The sequence below is a fragment of the Macaca thibetana genome, chromosome 11, assembly GCF_024542745.1.
Source record: "Macaca thibetana thibetana isolate TM-01 chromosome 11, ASM2454274v1, whole genome shotgun sequence".
NCBI lineage: Eukaryota > Metazoa > Chordata > Mammalia > Primates > Cercopithecidae > Macaca > Macaca thibetana.
In genome coordinates, this window is record NC_065588.1 from 100365126 (window position 1) to 100386930 (window position 21805).

Genomic DNA, 21805 nt, shown 5'->3' on the forward strand with positions numbered 1-21805 from the left:
CTTTTATTTATAGAGTTCCCACTGTTTCTCAGAGTATTTAAACATTTCTGGGGCAAGTATGGAAGAAAGGACAAATGAAAGCCCCAAATTGTGAAAAGAGGAGTAAGTAGCAATGCCACTGTCATCAGACAACCTGACTTGAATTCCAGCTCCCCTTCTTACTGGCTTGTGATCTTGCCCAAATGTCTGCTTCTCAGGGTCATTTGGGATAATGTATACATAGAAAGCCCTTAAAAAAAAAAAAAAAAAAAAAAGTTATCCCAGCACTTTGGGAGGTCGAGGCGGGCGGATCACCTGAGGTCAGGAGTTCAAGACCAGCCTGACCAACATGGCAAAACCCCGTCTCTACTAAAAATACAAAAATTAGCCGGACGTCGTGATGGGCACCTGTAATCCTAACTACTCAGGAGGCTGAGGCAGGAGAATCGCTGGAATCCGGGAGGCCAAGGTTGCAGTGAGCCGAGATGGCGCTCCAGCCTAGGTGACAGAGCAAGACTCCGTCTCAAAAAAAAAAAAAAAAAAAGTTGGCCGGGCGCAGTGGCTCAAGCCTGTAATCCCAGCACTTTGGGAGGCCAAGACGGGCGGATCACGAGGTCAGGAGATCGAGACCATCCTGGCTAACACGGTGAAACCCCGTCTCTACTAAAAAATACAAAAAAACTAGCGGGGCGAGGTGGCAGGCGCCTGTAGTCCCAGCTACTCGGGAGGCTGAGGCAGGAGAATGGCGTGAACCCGGGAGGCGGAGCTTGCAGTGAGCTGAGATCCGGCCACTACACTCCAGCCTGGGTGACAGAGCCAGACTCCATCTCAAAAAAAAAAAAAAAAAAAAAATGTTATCCTAAGATCTTTATATAGCATGAACTTCTTCAATCTTCATCAAACATTTAAAAAGTGTTAATTGCAAAGAAAACAAAAAACAAGGAAGAATTGGCCTGAGTTTAATTTCTCCCTTTCTCTATGCTTACCCATAGTGGAGATTTAGGAGTGAAATGATGTGTTCAAAGGTTCAAGGGCAGGAAATATAAAAACACAAGTAATAGAATTGGGAGAAGGATGACTAATCCTTCTTCCAATTATGAATGGTGAACCAAAAGATGTGAAGATGACTACTTTTCTGAGTTTATCATTTCAGTACTGTGTATCTAAACTACATACTTAATTCAAATTCCACTAAAAGGTAATATCAGCTCCTACGGTTCTGCAGGCATTGTACTAGGAGCACCAGGGCTACAAAGGTGAATGAATCACTCTCCTTACCCTGGGGAGCCAGAACTCTAGGAGAAATGGAACCCAGTCCACATCCTCTGCAGTTGGATCCTAGGTCATCCTGCCTTGACAACCAACCTGTGTTCTCTGTGCCTTCTGTGTCTATTTCAGGAAGCCCCCAGTAAATGTTAACCATTTTTCTGATGTCTTGGTGAAAGAGGGAGGCCAAGATCATAATTTAGTCTTGGAAAAAACACTGCAGCTAACCTAGTCTTTGCATTAAAAGTCAGAGACAGGTAATTGAGTGTCTTTATTTCGAGTCTATACACCACAGCTGCCAGTTAGTTTATATCGCTATTTATCTAGGCAACAAACAATGAAACAGAATCCCTGGCCCCATGAAGACTTCACAGTTAGATTTTACTTCATCACTTCAACGAGGCCTCGTAAAATTCCCATGAGGACAGTGTCTAGCAGAATATTGTCTCCACTTCCACCTTCCTGATTCTTCTCTTGCTCCACTCTTCTCAATCCATTCTATGCACTGAGGCCTAGAAGGATCTGGCTTCAGCTTCCCTCTCCCACCCGGCTTGTGGCTCTTCCTCAACCCTGACCTCACTACCCTCTAGACCCACTGGCCTATGCATTGCTCCTCACACACGCACCAGCCTTAAGATCCTCACTGGTTCCTTTTCATCACTGAGGTCTTGCCCCTTCAACGAGAGACTTCCCTGATCCCTTCATCTTAAGTAGCCCCACCCAGTTACTCTCTATCCTGTCATCCAGCTATATTATTCTATGTAAAAGTAAATATGATTATGTTTACTCCAATACCCTTAGCCTAACTGGATTATCTTGTTTATTTGTTGGCTATAAGTACATATATCTAAAATGGAAACAGGCTAGGCTCAGTGGCTTACGTCTGTAATCCAAGCATTTTGGGAGGCTGAGGAGGGTGGACTGCTTGAGCTCAGGAGTTTGAGATCAGCCTGGCCAACATGGTGAAACCCCGTCTCTGCAAAAAATACAAAAATTATCTGGGCATGGTGGTGCATGCTGGTAGTCCCAGCTACTCGGGAAGCTGAGGTGGGAGAATCACTTGAACCCGGGAAGTGGAGGCTGCAGTGAGCTGAGATTGCTGCAGTTAGCTGAGATTGCATCACTGCACTCCAGCCTGAGTGACAGAGCAAGACTCTATCTCAAAAAAAAAAAAAGAGGGAAAAAACACTCCTCATTGCCCACACTACTACCACCGTGGTTCAAGTCACATCTCCTGAAAAGATTTGGATGTTCTGCCCAAATCTCATGTTGAAATGTAATCCCGTGTTGGAGGTGCGGCCTGGTGGGAGATAATTGGATAATGGGGGTACCTTTCTCATGAATGGTTGAGCATCATGCCCTGGATGCTGTCCTCGAGATAGGGAGTGAGTTCTCTTGGGATCCGGTGGTTTAAAAGTGTGTGGCGCCTCCCCCTCTCCCTCTTGCTCCTGCTTTGGCCTTATAAAGTGCCTGCTCCCACGCTGCCTTGCACCATGATTGGAAGCTTCCTGAGGCCTCCCCAGAAGCAGATGCCAGCCTTATGTTTCCTATACAGCCTGCAGAACTGTGAGCCAATTAAACCTCTATTTGTATAAATTACCTAGTCTGAGGTATTTCTTTACAGGAATGCAAGAACAACCTAATACATCTCTCATCAGGGTGACTGCAGTGACTTGTCTCCCTTCTTCCTCTCTGATACACAGCAGCCAAGATTTCAGATCCTCTGAAAATATAAGTCAAATCCCGTCACTCCACTGCTTTAAATTCCCCTATTAACTCCTCATTTTCCTCAAAGTAAAAGATAAAGACTTGTCCAGTGGCCTTACAAGACAGTGGCAAGCTCCTTCATTCCAAGTTGAACAACAAAAAGATACTGATTGTTCTTTGGTCATAGTGACCAAAAACAACCAGAATCTGTTTTAATCGATCAATAACAATTTCCTGATCAGTGACTTACTTCTGAAAATTAGCCAATCAGCAACAGCCACACTCTAGTAATCCTTCTTACTGACAGCTAAAGGTCAACTCATCTCTAATCAGTCCAGCTTCTAAGAGTTCCCCAACCTCCAAACCCCATGCTTCCCAAAACACTATATAAGAGTCGCAGATTCCTTTGTTCAGAGACACTCTTTCTTACAAGTACTGCTGTCCTCTGCTTAGCAAGAAATACATTTGGCACTTAATTGTTGCAGATGTGAATGGTGGCCTCTTCACTGGACAACGCCCTATGGGATCTTTGATCTATTCCCTTTCCACTCCCCCTCTACCTTCATCTCCTCCTACTTTTTCCTTTGCTAATTGTGCTCCTTGCAGTCCTTATTTCTGCCAGGAATGCTCCTGCCTCAGGGCCTTTGCACTGGCTGTTCCATCTGCCTAGTACATTCTCCCTCAGCCGCGTAGCTCACTCCCTTACCTCCTTCCATGCCTTAATGGGGCCAGCCCTGATCACTTATCTAAAAATTGCAATTCCAACTCCCTACCCCCGCTCAGCTATAACCCTCTAATATACTATATCGTTTCCTTATTTGTTATGTTTATGATTTATTGTCTGTCTCTTCCCACTAAAATGTAAGCCCTATGAGGACAAGGAATTTTGCTTGTTTTGTTTACCAATGCATCCCTCGCATCTAAAATAGTGTCCAGCATTCACTTGGTACTCAATATTTGTTGAATGAATGGACTTTGAATGTTTCACCTTTTTAGAATATAAACTTCTTTAGTGCAAAGACTTTGTGTTTACCATTGTATTCTCAGAGCCTAAAACAGTGCCTGGCACATAGTAGGGCTTCATAAGTATGTACTAAATGAATGCATGCACAGGTATGGTATAAAATTGTTTTAATTGTAATGTAAATGACCCTGCGATTATGAAAGCCTTATGTGCCATCTTCCTCCACAGAAACACAGTTAATGAACACATTTAAAATTCCTCACATTATTATGATGTGTTAATCAAAAAGTCCAAAACATATTCATCACTATTTCCCCAGGTATTAGGTGAGTTAATGTACAAAGATGACTAAAAAATTCTTGATCAGCTTGAAAAAGCAGCATGATCACTGTCCTTTCTAGGGCTGTCAAGGCTGAGGACAGGAGGAAACCCTTGTCTCTGATAGGAAAGAAGGGCAGAGAACATTCTTTTCTCATGTCCTTTATTTTTTTGCTTAAACTCTTGGGTCATTTCCAAACTGGTGTCCCTGTCCATTTAATATAACATGGCCATATTAATCTTCCTGAAAACTTGTTTTTTTAAATCCTACATGTGAATGCCAGGTCTTAGAAAACATAGTTCTTACTGTGTTATTACCTTTTTAAAAATCATGAAAACAACTCTCATCTATGATATAGTTACTACGTATCAGGCACTCTGCTAAATGCTACCTGCATGTTTTCTCATTTCAGCCACACAATGACCTTATGAAATAGGTGTTATTGACCCAACTCAAAAGACATAAAAACAAGCTCATAGTTTAAGAAACCAAGAAGTGACACAGCTGGAAGCCAAGCCTCAAACCTGGCCCCGGTCTCTCTTATTAAAAAAAAACAACTATTTATTCAAAGGGTCCTAAGAGACTTTTCTCTAAAGAAGATACACAGATGGCCAACAAGCATATGCCAAGATGCTCAACATCATTAGTCATAAGGGAAATTCAAATCAAACCACAGTGAGATACCACTGCACACCCACCTGGATGGCCAGAATCAGAAAGGTCGATCATAACAAGTGTTGTCAAGGATATGGTGAAACTAGAACCTTAACACATTGCTGGTGGGAATGTAAAATGGTACAGCCACTATGGAAAACAGTCTGGCAGTTCTTCAAATAGCTAAACATAAAAGTTACCATTTGACCTGGCAATTCCACTCCTAGGTTTATGCTCAAGATAAATGAAAATATATATCCATACAAAAATTGTACATTTATAACAGCTTTCTTCTTTTATTTTTATTTATTTATTTATTTGATTTATTTATTTATTTATTTCGAGACAAAGTTTCACTCTTGTTGCCTAGGCTGGAGTGCAATGGCACGGTCTCAGCTCACTGCAGCCTCCACCTCCCAGGTTCAAGTGATTCACCTGCTTTAGCCTCCTGAGTAGCTGGGATTACAGGCATGCACCACCACGCCCAGATAATTTTTGTATTTTTAGTAGAGACGGGGTTTCACCATATTGGTCAGGCTAGTCTTGAACTCCTGACCTCAGGTGACCCACCTGCCTAGGCCTCCCAAAGTGCTGGGATTACAGGTGTGAGCCACTACTCCTGGCTGCAGCTTTCTTCTCATAGCCAAAAAGTGGAAACAACCCAAATGTCCATCAACAAATGAATAGATAAACAAATATGATGTATCAATGCAATGGAATATCATTTGGCCATAAAAACAAATGAAGCTGTAATATATGCTACAACATGGATTAACCTTGAAATCATTATCTAAGTAAAAGGAGTCAGACACAAAAGACCACAGATATATGATTTCATTTATATTAAATATCCAGAATAGTCAAATGTGTAGAGACAGAGGCAGATTATTCTTTGCTGGGGGCTAAGGGAGGAGATGGGGGAGCCAGAGGTGTGATAGCTAAAAGGTATAGGGTTTCTCTTTGAGGTGATGAAAATGTTTGAAAATTGTGAGGGCCGGACACAATGGTTCACACCTGTAATCCCAACATTTTGGGAGGCCGAGGCAAGCAGATCACTTGAGGTCAGGAGTTCGAGACCAGCCTGGCCAACATGGTAAAATCCCATCTCTACTAAAAAATACACAGATTAGCCGGGTGTGGTGGCAGGTGCCTGTAATCCCAGCTACTTAGGAGGCTAACTCAGGAGGATTGCTTGAGCCTGGGAGGCGGAGGTTGTAGTGAGCCAAGACTGCACCACTGCACTCCAGCCTGGGCAACAGAATGAGATCCGTCTCAAAAAATAGTAAGAAAATTAAAGAAAAATTGTGAGGATGGTTGCACAAATCTGCGAGTATACTCAAAAACAGTAAATTGTACACTTTAAATTTGAAAATTGTATGGTATGTAAATTATATTTCAATAAAGCTTTTACCAAAAGGATCCTACCTTTTCATATATGTTCATGTCTTTTTATGTTTGAAGCACACACACATTGATAAGCAAAACACTAAATTCTAAGCAAAACACTAAATTCCCAATAGAAAAATGAGCGAAGGACGTAAAATAGAAAACTCATAAAAGAAAAAATACAAATGGTTCATGAACATGTGGGTAGGGAAAAACGTTTACCTCAAAGACAAATTAAAATAAGGGGAAACCTAACACATAAGCAAATAATTTTACAGCAAAGATGAAGACGAAGATGTGGTAAGATGGATGTTCTTTTTTTTTTTTTTTTTTTGTAGACCTGAGGTTTCACCATGTTGCCCAGGCCGGTCTTGAACTCCTGGACTTAAGCAATCCTCCCATCTCAGCCTCCCAAAGTTCCAGGATTACAGGTGTGAGCCACTTCGCCCAGCCTGAGATTGGTGCTCTTATATGCTGATAATGGGAGAGCTTTCTAGAAAGCGGTGTGTGCTTTGGCAGCTTTTAAGGTGTTTGTATTAGTCTGTTCCCACGCTGCTAATAAAGACATACCCAAGACTGAGTAATTTATAAAGGAAAGAGGTTTAATGGACTTACAGTTCCACATGGCTGGGGAGGCCTCACAATCGTGGCACAAGGCAAATGAGCAAAGTCTCGTCTTACTTGGCGGCAGGCCAGAGAGCATGTGCAGGAGAACTCCCCTTTAAAAAACCATCAGATCTCATGAGACTTATTCACTATCATGAGAACAACATAGGAAAGCCCCAACCCTATAATTCAAAGACCTCCCACTGGGTCCCTGCCATGACACATGGGAATTATGGGAGCTACAATTCAAGATGGGATTTGGGTGGGGACACAGTCAAACCCTATCAGTGTTCTTACACACTTAGTCAAAAAATCTATCACAGGAAATCATTTGTAATACAGGTAATAAGTAGTAAGATATTCATAACAACACTGTTAGCAATAGAAACAATTAGGGAAAACTATGTGGTAAGCAAACTAAAATGGCCCGAAGGCTCTGCACCTCCTAGTATTCACACCTTTGTGTATTGTCTTCCCCTGGGATATGGACTGGACTTATCGACACATCTTTTTTTTTTTTTTTTCATTTTTATCTATTTATTTTGCTTTTCTCTATTTTTCTTCTATTATATAGGTATTTTAAACTTTTCCTTTTTAAAATTCTGTACAACTATTATGATTTTAAGAAGGGGAAGAGTTAGAAGCATTTACAGACTTTTCACAACAATGACCCTGCCTGGTAAGTCCCTTTTTTCCCCCTCCTTGTTTTCTCACACTTTGCGGTTAATGAGTTTTAAGATTTGCTTTCCCCAAATATCCACCAATTTGTTAATCTTAACAGCTCCATCCAGACATAGAACACAGAAAACCTTAGGAAAGTCTCATAAACTTGGATGAGGGTCATCAAAGCGCCTCTCTAATTATCAAAGCACTATTATCTTGCTGTTTTAAAAGCAGTGATATGTTGTTTTTCCTTTTATTTTTAAATTTTTTATTACATTTTTTGTAGAATCGCTCTAAGCTATGTCAAGAACAGCCATGAGGCAGGAAGGGGGTTGTCCTCCATTCCCCCTCCATTTGACACAGGGCTACACATAGAGCTGCAATAAAAAGTCTGGTCCTTTGGTCCCTAAATAGCTGAAGGAAGAAGAGATAGAGATGCTCAGTGGCCTCCCAGCTATCCCCTGTGCACCAGGCCTGGTTCAGGTGCTTGTAGGCTAGAAAAGCAGCATCTCCTCCCAGTTCCCAGCCCTTCAGCCTCACGTCTGGTCTTATGTTATTTTGTTTTAAAGTTGCCGTGCGTGCGTGTGGTTTTTTTTATTTTTTTCATTTTTCTTCATCCTCTTCTTTATGTCATATATATTTCCCCCAAACGTGCCCTCTGAACTCCATAGATGCTATCTTTTTCTTGAAGAAATGTTACAGTCACACAGACAGTGTCTGGAGTCTTCAGCTTCATTGATATTGGCTGATATGTCAAGGATGTCATCCAACAGTTCTCATATATAAATAGAGAGAGAGGTTTATTTATTTAATTTGGTTTGAAGTTCCGGTATACACGTGCAGGTTTTTAAATGGAGCCCGTTCGTCATCCTGCCCTGTTCGAGTCCTGCTCTCCTGTGGGAGACGCTCCCGCAGGTGTTCTGTCCAGGCGATTGGCACCTTTGGACCGCTTCAGCTGCACGTGGAGCCTCTTCATGCTGACCTGGAAGCTATTCATGGCCTGGATGGCGGTCTGCACACTGGCCGGGTTGTCGAAGCTCAGGAAGCCCGTGGGTGGAGGAGTTTATTGGACACTGTTCTCCCTGACAGGAGGGGGCCTGGCAGTGTGAGGGCACAGCGTGTTGGGCTGGGGGGAGAGAGGAGTGCCAGGGCGACTCACTTCTAGTGAATGAAAGTCAGCAGGCAAAATGGGAGGTCACTTCTAATATTAGATTACAAAATAACTGTGAATTCCATCTTGGGTCACCTTTCTCTCTCTCTCTCTCATTCTCACTGTGTGTGTGTGTTTGTGTGTGTGTGTGTGTGTGTATCTCTATATCGATCTATCTATAGATAGGTCTATATATTTATATATCTATATCTATAGTTATATAGAGGGATACAGATATGTATAGATATAGATAAATAGAATAAGGAACTGATGTCTCCAGCCAACAGCTGGCAAGAAGCTGAATTCTGCCAATAGCCAAGTGAGTGAGCTTGGAAGTGGGTCTTCCTCTGCATGAGTGTTGAGATAGCCACAGCCCAGCTGATAGCTTAATTGCAGCACTAAAAAACCCTGAGCCAGAGCCACTCCCAAATTCTTGGCCCGCAGAAACTGAGATAGTATTACTAAATGCTTGGTGTTTTAAGCCATTGAGTTGTGGGATAATTTGTTACACAGCAATAGATAACAAATACAACTTCATTGTCTAACAATTTGAAATGATTAAGAAATATGTCATAAAATAGAATATTATCCTGCTATAAAAATATTTTCAAAGAATTTTTTAAAACATGGGAAGATGTTGAGAATAAAGCAAACTATAAAGAGATACCATATGATCCCAATTCGTATTTATAGGAATACTTACAGAGAAAACCTGCAAGTAAATATGTTGAAGGTCAACAATTTTCTCTGTAAAACAGAATAGGTGCTCAAAGCATTCTTGTTGATTTCAGTTAGGAACTCATTCATTTGGTCCATTTTTACTGAACATCTACAGTGTGTCAGCCAGGCCCTGGGGAGACAATGGAGACAAAAAACCAAGTCCCTGCACTCACGGAACTTATTTCTTGGCGAGCCCTCCTGATGGTTTCTTCTATAGCAGTGGGGATGGAGGTGGAAAGATGGAGTGTAGTGAATGGATTGTTGATACATTTCAGGTGTAGAACATTTTGGTGCAAAAAAGGAATAAGGCCAGGTGGCTCACACCTGTAACCCCAGCATTTGGGAAGGCTGAGACAGGCAGATCGCTTAAGCCCAGAATTTCAAGACCAGCCTGGGCAATATGGCAAGACCCTGTCTCTACCAAACATTTAAAAATTAGCTGGGCATAGTGGCACGTGCCTGTAGTCCCAGCTACTTCGGAGGCTGAGGTGGAAGGATCACTTGAGCCTGGGAGGTTGAGGCTGCAGTGAGCCATGTTCATGTTAGCCTGGGCAACAGAGCAAGACTTTATCTCAGACAAAAAACAAACAACAACAGCAACAACTAAAGCCAAAAAGGGAATAGTGAAGAAATAGGGTTTACTCTTAGGTGGTTGGTTTGGGTAATATGAGTGGATGGTAGATGGGCTGTGGAGTAGAGTGTTTGGTTTTGTGAAAGTTGTCAAATCAAAATGGAGTCACTAATATTAAGAAAACCTTAACCTTTTTCCTTATGGCAAAGTCTATGAAGTCTATGAAGAAAGGATCTCCTACTTGTTTACCTGATAACAAGACTCTACAAAAAATACAACCTTGCACAAAAAAAAATGTTTTTGCAAGAGCATCTGTCCAGCAGCTGCCTGTCCAACCTTGGACCAGTATCACCCCTGTTATTGATCTTTGTAGCCAAAGATAATTATTTCAAAACAATTTTGTAATCCTTCTCATTTTTTTTTCTTTAGAAACCTTTGTCTTCCTTTACCTCCCTGAATACTCACGTAGTTTACAATGGCAGGTGTTTTCCCATTGCAGTGCTCTATTCCCAAATAAACATCATTTTCTTTTAGAGGGCCCCTCTCTGTTATTTAGGTTGATAGATTAAAATCCTGCTGCTACTAATTACCAGCTGAGTGACCTTGGGTCCACAGGCTACGTAATTTGTGTGCCTCAATTTCCTCGTCTGCAAATCAATGACCTTCCTCATCCACTTTGCAGATAACAAGCTAATCCACCGAGTTGTTGGGAGGCATGAGTTAGTATAAAGATCTTCAAAGAGAGCCTCACACAGTGAAAAATAGCTAAGATTATTAGCCATTATTATTATTGTTTTACAACTGTTGAAATGAGGATTACAAAAAAAGAAATCAAAATTAAGAATGACTGTGAGTATTTAAAAGGTGTAGTTATTAATTTTTCTCTATTACAGTGGAATCATGCCACCTATTAAAGTTTACCTAGTTTAACAGTTATGGGAGTAATTGATATACTATGTGATAATTAACACTGTGGATTAGAGGTGGCCAAAGGAAGGAATAAAAGAGCAGTAAATTTTAATAAGGACTCTAGGAAATGACACTAAAAGGAAAAGATGCTGAGGCAGCTGAGCCTGGAGGGAAAGAAACTGCAGAGGGAAGTGGAGGAGAGAAAATGGGGGGCCAGAGACATCCCTTCCAGCTCTGAAGCCAGGGTGACTCCTCAGGCTGTTCACTGGCTTCAAGCACTGAGAAGGTGATGATGCCGTATCTCCCCCTATGTAATTCAAAATAAAAAGGATGCTTCACTGCAGAGTATGTGGCTAGAAGTCCCACAAAGTTCTGGCTTTTCTCATGATGGACACTTTTATATGTTTCTCAATATCAAATTCTTTTTTAAAAAATTCCTTGCTTCGCTGATCCCCAAGCACATTCTTGGTTTGCTTAATCTGTACTCCCACCTGAAAGTTGTGGCCACTGACTCCTCAGTCCTTGCCATTTGCTTAGCTGACTCCTATACATCCCTCAGAGAATTTAGCTTAGCTATCACTTCATCCAGGAAGCCTTCCCTGATCCTCCAAGACCAGGTCTTGTAGTTACATCCATCTCTCTCACTAAAGCAGGGGTCCCCAAGCCCTAGGCCATGCACCGTTAGTGGAACCAGGCTGCACTGCAGGAGGTGAGTAGTGAGTAGGTAAGCAAGCGAAGCTTCATCTGTATTTACAGCCGCTCCCCATCATTCACATTACTGCCTGAGCCCCGCCTTCTGTCAGATCAGCAGCAGCATTAAATTCTCATAGGAGCATGAATCCTATTGGAACGGTTTATGCCAAGGATCTAGGTTGTATGCTCCTTATGAGAACCTAACACCTGATGATCTGTCACTATCTCCCATCACCCCCAGATGAGACTGCCTAGTTGCAGGAAAACAAGCTCAGGGCTCCCACTGATTCTACATTATGGTGATAATTATTTCATTATATATTACAATGTAATAATAAGAGAAATATAGTGTACAATAACTGTAATGCATTTGAATCATCCTGAAACTAACTCCCCTCCCCAACCACCACCATCCGTGGAAAAATTATTTTCCATGAACCTGGTCTCTGGTGCCAAAAAGATTGGGGACTGCTGCACTAAAGCACATTTCCCTCTGGAATGAAATTCTTTTTTTTTTTTTTTCGGGACAGGGTCTCTGTGTCTCCCAGGTTGGAATGCAGTAGCATGATCACGGTTCAATGCAGGCTCAAGCGATCCTCCCACCTCAGCCTCCAGAGTAGCTGGCACTACAGGCACGTACCATGCCTGGTTAAATTTTTTTAAATTATTTTTTATAGAGACAGTCTCCCTATATTGCCCAAGCTGGTCTTGAACTCCTGGACTCAAGTGATCTTTCCATCTCAGCCTCCCAAAATGCTGGGATTACAGGTGTGAGTCACTGTGTCTGGCCTGGAATGTAAATTTGTGGAGAGCCAGACCATGTCTCTCTTTTTCATCCCTGCACCCGCTGTGCCTAGAATAGTGCCTGGCTCAAAGCTGAATAAACGTGTACTAAATGGGCTGGGCGTGTTGGCTCATGCCTGTAAACCCAGCACTTTGGGAGGCCGAGACGGGCGGATCACGAGGTCAGGAGATCGAGACCATCCTGGCTAACACGGTGAAACCCTGTCTCTACTAAAAAAAAAAAAAAAATACAAAAAACTAGCAGGGTGAGGTGGCGGGCGCCTGTAGTCCCAGCTACTCGGGAGGCTGAGGCAGGAGAATGGCGTGAACTTGGGAGGCGGAGACTGCAGTGAACTGAGATCACACCACTGCACTCCAGCCTGGATGACAGAGCGAGACTCTGTCTCAAAAAAAAAAAAGGTGTACTAAATGAATAAATTATTGAAAGAGTGATTCCACTTCACCCCACGTCCCCTGACTCCTCCACCTCCAACAAACACCTGGTCAGAGTTATCCCGAAGGCTCCGATAGGTCCCTCCCACCTGTCTCCAGAGCTCTTACACTTCTGCTGCCTCAAAGTCAGAGATCTTCCCACCTGCATGCCTCCGATTCCACACTGATTGAGTTCAATGAGAACCCATTCAAAGGATAAAAAATTATAAGCACAGACCGAATTTCCACAACTGAATTTTCTGAGCCCTAGGTGATAAAGTTGAAGAAACAAAGCATTTATGACCTCACGAGTTTTATGAAGTATTAAGTAAAGGATTTTCTGCAAACTGCCCCTTCCCAACTTGGCACAATCCTGTCTTAATCACTTTCCTAAACAGGGTTTTCCTGACTGGAAAGGCTCCCCCAACTTTGTTTGCCTGTAATCAGTCACAGATTCAACAGCAGAATTGCTAAGAAACTCTTATTTTTTGAGATGGAGTCTCACTCTGTCGCTCAGGTTGGAGTGCACTGGCGTGATCTCAGCTCACTACAACCTCCACCTCCCAGGTTCAAACAATTCTCATGCATCAGCCTCCTGAGTAGCTGGGATTACAGGTACCCACCACCATGTCCCACTAATTTTTATGTTTTTAGTAGAGATGGGTTTTGCCACGTTGGCCAGGCTGATCTCAAACTCCTGACCTCAAGTGACCTGTCCACCTTGGCCTCCCAAAATGCTGGGATTACAGGCGTGAATCACTGCCCCCAGCCAGAATTGCTAAAAAAAATTATTGAGACCATCTAGCTCAAAGGTTACAAACTCCTATCCAGTCGCCTTTGTAGGCAGCATACTTATTTTTATTTCACCTATACAAGTCTGGGGAGTTTCCACCCCAAACTTTGGGAGGGGTTTAAATGTATTTTGGGGAAAGCCATGGCTTCTTTCATTTCTCCCAAGCCCCACCACCAACCCCTGGCTTCTACCAGGCGATTTCTCAGTTTATGCTACCAACCTGGCCTCTGATGACAGATCTGAGTTTTGGCCACTGAGGCTGTTTCAACCTCCAACCCATTCCAAAAATTCCTTCCCCAGCTGTCTCGTGTAGGGATGTCCTTGCCTTCCAAGCCCAGTTCAAGTTCCAGACCTCCTCTGGGAGACCCATCTCTATTCCCAGCCCCACCTTGCCTTTTCCTGCCTTTTCCTTCCGTTTTTCATGTGGTTACTGTTTGTGCTCACATCACAGGTGCAGAGACAGGTAAACTCCGAAGAGGCCTGCTGCTGTTTTTCATCAAGAATAGGCTTTCCCCTTCTTCTGGAAAATGTACATTTCCCTGACTCCAATTGTGAGGTTCCCATGGGAACAGAGAGCAGACCACCCTCTTCTGACAGATCCCATCCCCTTGGCCCCTGGTGATTGGTGCAGGATTAGGCACCTGACTCAAGCCAGGGCAGACATGAGCCTCTCTTGCCCCACTGGATACAGTCTTTGAACCAGGCCAGAACCCTTATCCAGGATTTGTAAACCTGACCCCAGGGAGAGCAAGGGTCAGTCCCTCTCTGGTGTCAAAGCTGGGTGGAACTGCCCTGGTAGCTGTTGCTTGACTTGTCACCAGTCCTGGGGAGAAAGCCAAAACACTAAGAGAACAGCAGAAAGGAGAAACAGAGGAGAGACTCTGCAGAATTCAAGTCTCTAGTTCTCCATTTCGTCTAAGCTAGTACTGGTTGTATCCCGTGTCAGGTATGGTCCCAGACATAATAACTAAAAGAGAAGTTAATTTCATTCACTGTGATACTTCTTGACATCTCCAGTCATCTGAGTTAACATATATCACCTCTGGCCGAGCACGGTGGCTCACACCTGCAAACTCAGCACTTTGGGAGGCAGAGGTGGGTGGATCACCTGAGGTCAGGAGTTTGAGACCAGCCTGGCCAACATGGTGAAACCCTGTCTCTACTAAAAATACAAAAATTAGCCAGGTGTGGTGGCACACTCCTGTAATCCCAGCAGAAGCTCAGGCAGGAGAATTGCTTGAAGCTGGGAGATGGAGGTTGCAGTGAGCCGAGATCATGCAACTGCACTTCAGTCTAGGTGACACAGGGAGACTCCGTTTCAAAAAAAAAAAAGAAAAGCACATATTACCTCTTAAATAATATGCAATGCAAAATAAATTATTGCAAGGCTTTTAGTTAGCGACAAAAGGCAAGGATCCCAGAGAGAACCCAGGATGAGAAGTACGCAGGGCTTCAGCGACATGAAAGAGGACTTCAAAAAGGGGAGACACTTCTGAACTAGGCTTTACATTTTTAAGATATTCAGCTAAAAAAATGTTTTCTCACATTTTATGGCACTAAAATAGAGCTTTTACAGGACATCTGCTCATTTAGAAAACTATTAGGTAGGTGGGGTGTGGTGGCTCATGCCTGTAATCTCAGCACTTTGGGAGGCTGAGGTGGGAGGATTGCTTGAGCCCAGGAGGTCGAGGCCATAGTGAGCCAAGATTGTGCCACTGCACTCCAGCCTTGGCAACCAGAGTGAGACCCTGTCTCAAAAAAATTTTAAAAAGGCCAGGTGTGGTGGCTCATGCCTGTAATCTCAGCACTTTGGGAGGTTGAGGCAGGCAGATCAAATGATGCCAGGAGTTCAAAACGAGCCTGGCCAACACAGTGAAATCCCATCTCTACTAAAAATACAAAAATTAGCTGGGTGTGGTGGCACATGCTTGTAGTCCCAGCTACTCGGGAGGCTGAGGCACGACAATCTCTTGAGCCTGGGAGATGGGGGTTGCAGTGAGCTGAGATCACACCACTGCACTCCAGCCTGGGTGAGAGAGGGAAACTCTGCCTCAAAAAAAAGAAAGAAAGAGAGAGAGAGAGAGAAAGAAAGAAAGAGAAAGAGAGAGAAAGAAAGGAAGAAAAGAAAGAAAGAAAGAAAAAGAAAGAAAGGAAAGAAAGAAAGAAAGAGAAAGAAAGGAAAAAAGAAAGAAAGAAAGAAAAAGAAAGAAAGAAAGAGAAAGAAAGAAAGAAAGAAAAGAAAGAAAGAAAATTGTCATGTAGAATCCCTACCTAATATGAAAAATGAAAGAAAAATGAAGGTGAGTAGCAGGGCAAGAGCAAGAAACGTTGGGTGGGGAACAAGAAGGACTGTGATTTGGACCACGATAAGGTTGCTCACTGAGCAGTGGAATGTTCTCTGATGGGCAGATCCAAGGGGCAGTTCAGCTTGGAAGGGCTTCTAGGAGCAGAAGTGGCCTAAAGACTGTTGTGCTGGCTCTCCACTTCCTTATGTTTCAATTGTTGCTGTAGACCTGAGGGCAGCAAACCTTTTCTTTCAGGGGCAGATAGTAAATTTTGTAAACTTTGCATTGCAACAACTCTGGGCGCGGTGGTGTACACCTGTATTCCCACATCTTAAACTAAATTGATTCCAAACGCCCTATTCATGTCCTCTTGCCTGACAACTGCCTCCACTACCTCCAACAGTGGCAGAAGTCAGTGGCCATGTTTGTTTAAGGATCTTAGCACTGTAATCAGAGCAGGCAACTTATAAAAATAATTGTCAATATAGTCGATAGAGTAGACTTCTCTTGTGAATACAGCACACACCTGTCTGCCCAGCATGCCTTTTCACTCTTCTTTAGGTGATGTTGCTCTCCTTCTTTGGGGATAATTGCTTTTCCCCCACCTCCAACCACACGGTCCTAGAGGGTGCAGCCAATCCTATTACAGGATACTTGATACAAGCCAGGCTGCACAGTACCTTACCTCCCCCAGCCACGGTGATTAGCTTGAGGAGTGGGCCAAATCAGGCCAAATATGATCATTCCATTGGGTTTTAAAATCTAGATCTAGTGGAAGAAAAAGCAAACATTTACTTTGCTCCTAGGTGATAAAGTCATGATGTGACCCAGAATTCCCAACAGGTCCCTCCCTTGAGATATAGAAAATACTTGTCTACATAGGAAAGTTAATTCAGAGAAAAAATGGCGGGGGACAGGGGGTTGGGGGAGAGGCACTTAATTCCTGAAGATCCCTGAGCTTCTCTAGTTCCTGTTTACCTAAGGCTGAATTGTTGAGCTTCAATTCTGAGAACTACTCTAGTATCCAATAAGTCACTCTTATCTTTCTTTTTTCCCCCTTTTGTAAGTTTGAATTCAGTTTCTGTTGCTTGCAATCAGAGTCTCAGTGAATATATAAATTGTCTGGGATCTATTTTGGTTTTGCTTGAAGAGCATTTCGGGAATGAAAAGCCTGCAATTTGGGAACAAACTTTAAGAACCAATCATTTTCAAGAGGACAGTAGAAGACAGAAAAAAGTTTAAGTAAGAAAGAGTATATTTGTTATCCTTTGTAATAATAATGGCTGTCATTACCTATGAGGTGGGTATTATCTCTATTTTACAGGAGAGAAAATTGGCTCAGCAAACCAAACAGCTAGAAAGTGACAGGTTGTGAATTCGGATGTGTCTGATTTCAAAGCTTAATCATTTCACCAGGCTAGAATATGTTCCTGGCATGAAAGGAAAACCTTCCTTCAATCTAATATATTTTCAGAAAATACCTTAAATCAAATGTTGGAACTGGAAATTCCTGTTCCATATTCCTCATTAATAGTTAGTCAGCTGCACATGCATTCATTCGGAGACATCCATAGGAATTACAGCAGAATCTACTGACTCATTAATTCCTGGTACTCTGAAAGAAGTTCAGATAATTTATCTGGCAGGAACCAGTCCTGGGATAAGGCCCATTAAAAGTCTATCTGAAGATATATACACCTACCATGCACCCACAACAATTAAAATTTTTTTTAAAAAATTTACGTGTACCTGAAGGCAAAACAATGAAAAACTTCTTACCTGTCTAGGGCAGGGGTTGGCAAACTCCGCCCTACAGCCCCGCTGCCTGTTTTTGTAAAGAAAGTGGTATTGGAACGCAGCCACATCTTTCATTTATCTATTGTCTTTGCTGCTTTCCGCTACATTGGCAGCAGAGTTGTTGCAATGCAAAGTTTACAATATTTACTATCTGCCCCTGAAAGAAAAGATTTGCTGCCCTCTGGTCTAGGGCAACAATTGAAATACAAGGAAGTGGAGAGCCAGCACAACAGTCTTTAGGCCACTTCTGCTCCTAGAAGCCCTTCCAAGCTGAACTGCCCCTTGAATCTGCCCATCAGAGAACTTTCCGCTGCCCAGTGAGCAACCTTATCGTGATCCAAATCTCAGTCCTTGTTCCCCATCCGACGTTTCTTGCTGTTGCCCTGCTACTCACCTCCATTTTTCTTTCATTTTTCTTTTTCCATGTCCATAACCCAGGTGTAAATCTTCCTCTGCCTCCTACTCCCTAAGGCAGTGGTCCCTAACCTTGTTGGCACCAGAGACCAGTTTCATAAAAGACCATTTTTCCATGGACAAGGGATGGGAGGGATGGTTTCGTGGTGAATCAAGTGCATTACATATATTGTGCTCTTTATTTCTATTATGATTACATTATAATATATAATGAAATAATTACACAACTCACCAAAATGTAAAATCAGTGGGAGTCCTGAGCTTGTTTTTCTGAAACTAGGTGGTCCCATCTGGGGATGATGGGAGACAGTGACAGATCATCAGGCATTAGATTCTCATAAGGAGCCCACAACCTAGATCCCTCACATGCGTAGTTCACAACAGGGATTGTGCTCCTGTGAGAATCTACAGGGCTGCTGATCTGACAGGAGGTGGAGCTCAGGTAGTTCCTAACAGGCCACAGACTGGTACCACCAGCCAGTGGCCCAGGGATTCGGGAACCCTGCCATAAGGCATCTATTCACCTCTGCCCAGCCCTGTGGCCTCCTCCTTCTTCCAGCTGCAGAACTCAAGCCCTACCTACTCTTGAGTTTGGCCAGTGAGGAGAAGTACTAACAGAACAAAGAAGAGAAGAAATCAAGGTTGGGTGTTTATTTCCCTGGCTCCCTCCTGCTGGGCCGCTGCCTCCTGCTACCCAAGCGGGTAGCCCTGGCAAGGCCACCCCCAACTCCCCTATGCTCCATAGACTCTGAAATGCATCCTTCCCTTTGCTTCCTCAGACTTGGGTATCAAGTGGTTTCCGGTTGTTGCTACCATGAGGAACTACACTGGCTCCTACAGGTTTTCATAAACCCTGCTCACATCTGTGTAATAGTCCCTCTATTAGTTACCAATTGTTGTGTAAAGTATTAGTCCCAAAACTTAATGCCTTAAAACAGCAAACATTGGCTGGGTGCGGTGGCTCACCCCTGTAATCCCAGGACTTCGGGAGGCCGAGACGAGTGGATCACCTGAGGTCAGGAGTTCGAGACCAGCATGACCTATATGGAGAAACCCCGTCTCTACTAAACATACAAAGAATCAGCCGGTTGTGATGGCGGGTGCCTGTAATCCCAGCTACTCTGGAGGCTGAGGCAGGAGAATTGCTTGAATCCAGGAGGTGGAGGTTGCAGTGAGCCAAGATTGTGCCACTGCACTGCAGCCTGGGCAACAAGAGCAAAACTCCATCTCAAAAAAACAAACAAACAAACAAACAAAAACAGCAAACATTTGTTATGTCACAGAGTTTCTCAGGGGCAAGAATCTAGTAGCAACTTTGCTGAGAGGTTCTGGTTCCAATTCTCTCTTGAGGTTTTGGTCAAACTGTTGGCCGAGGATGCCGTCATCTGAAGGCTTGGATGAAGCTGGGGGATTCACTTCCAAGTTTTCTCGCATGGCTGTTGGGAAGAGGCCTCAGTACCTTGACACAGGGGGCTCTCCAAAGGGTTTCTCACAATGTAGCTGGCATGAGACAGGGTAACCAAGATGTATTTTATAGCCTCATCTTGCAAGTAACGTTGATAAGGTAAACAATCAGTTACTCTTACATGTGTGGGTCTGTTTCCGGACTCTCTATTCTGTTCTATTGCTGTATTTTTCTGTTTTTATGCTGATACCACACTGTCTTTTTTCTTTTAACTTTTTTTTTCTTTTATTGAGACAGGGTCTTACTTTGTCATCCAGGTTGGATGACACAATCACAGCTCACTGCAGCCTCAACTTCCTGGGCTCAAGCAATCCTCCTACCTTAGCCTCCAGGGTAGCTGGGAATATAGGTGCACACCACCATGCCCAGCTGATTTTTTTGTATTTTTTGTAGAGATGGGGTTCTGCCATGTTGCCCAGGCTGGTCTCAAACTCCTGGGCTCAAGTGGTCCTCCTGCCTCAGCCTCTCAAAGTGCTGGGATTGCAGGCATGAGTGACCATGCCCAACCTTCTTCAACTTTTATTTTAGAGTCACGAGGTACGTGTACAGATTTGTTACAAAGGTATAGTTCATGATAGTAAGGTTTGGGGTATGATTGAACCCATCACACAGGTAACAAGCATAGTACCCTACAAGTGATTTTTCAGCCCTTACCCCTTTCCTTTTCTCTCCTCTGTAGTAGACATCAGCATCTATTGTTCCCATCTTTTTTTGTTGTTGTTTATTTTTTTGAGAGAGTCTCACTCCATCGCCCAGGCTGGAGTGCAGTGGTGTGATTTTGGCTTACTGCAACCTCCACCTTCTGGGTTCAAGCGATTCTCCTCCTCAGCCTCCCAAGTAGCTAGGACTACAGGCATGTGCCACCAGACCTAGCTAATTTTTGTATTTTTAGTGGGGACAGGGTTTCACCATGTTGGCCAGGCTGGTCTTAACTACTGGCCTCAAGTGATCCACCCGCCTCAACCTCCCAAAGTGCTGGGATTGTAGGTGTGAGCCACCATGCCAGGCCTCTGCATGAATTTTAGAATCATTTTGTCTTTTTTTCTTTTCTTTGCAAAATAGCCTGCAGTAATTTTCATTAGCATTGAGTTAACAGCAATTTGGAGAGAACTGACATCTTAATAATACTGAGTCTTCTCACCTATGAACATAGTATATCTCTCCATTTGTTAAAATCATCTTTATCTCATCAGTGTTTTATAGTTTTCACTGTTTAGGTCTTGCAATTCTTTGTCAGATTTTCACAATTAAAAAAATTATTGGAGTTTATAAGGAGAACTAGCTGAAATGATCATTTTGATTTTGAAGTAGGTGAAGAACATTTGTATTTGGTAGGCACATTTATTTTTATATTTTCCTCTTATATCAAAAAGTTAAATATAGGCCAGGCACAGTGGCTCATGCCTGTAATCCCAGCACTTTGGGAGGCTGAGGTGGGCAGATCACTTGAGATCAGGAGTTCGAGACCAGCCTGGCCAACATGGCAAAACCCTGTCTGTACTAAAAAGAATACAAAAATACCCTGTCTCAAAACAAAAAAAAATTTTAATTAAATACAGATTCAAGGGCAACCTTAGGTCTTATTTTGCAAAGTATATGAACATTCACATTCTGAATGCAAGGAAGGACAATGACATCTAAAACAAAATTGTTGATTTTCTCGAAGTGCAAAAGCAGCTCACATGGTTAAAAATTCCACTTTTTTCCATGAACATTGCTGCCGCGTTTTACACATGAATAACTGGAATTATGGTTCTTTAGCTTAAGATGACTATATTATTTTAAAACTTCCTTGATGAACGTGATATTTTTCTTTGCTCACTCAAACTTTATACATGAGAAGATTAAATATTAACATACTACCATTCTTCTAAATAAAACATTTTAAATATATTTAAATTAGGTATACAGGAGAGTGGGATTACAAGACTGAATGTTTAGTGTGAAAATTGTAGCTGTCTGTTTTTACTCAATTGAGTGAGTTTACAATAGTAGTAGCCGGGCATGGTGGCTCACGCCTGTAATCCTAGCACTTTCGGAGGATCAGGTGGGCGGATCACCTGAGGTCTGGAGTTCGAGACCAGCCTGACCAACATGGAGAAACCCCATCTCTAAAAATACAAAATTAGCCAGGCATGGTGGCAGATGCCTGTAATCCCAGCTCTTTAGGAGGCTGAGGCAGGAGAATCACTTGAGCCTGGGAGGTGGAAGTTGTGGTGAGCGGAGATCACACCGTTGCACTCCAACCT

General features: G+C 43.0%; 1 protein-coding gene across 8 annotated transcripts in view; it reads right to left on the reverse strand.

Moving 5' to 3' along the window:
* Positions 1–21805, reverse strand: part of LOC126930917 (protein BRAWNIN) — a 732366-nt gene that overhangs the window by 195231 nt on the left and 515330 nt on the right. The window lies entirely within an intron of this gene.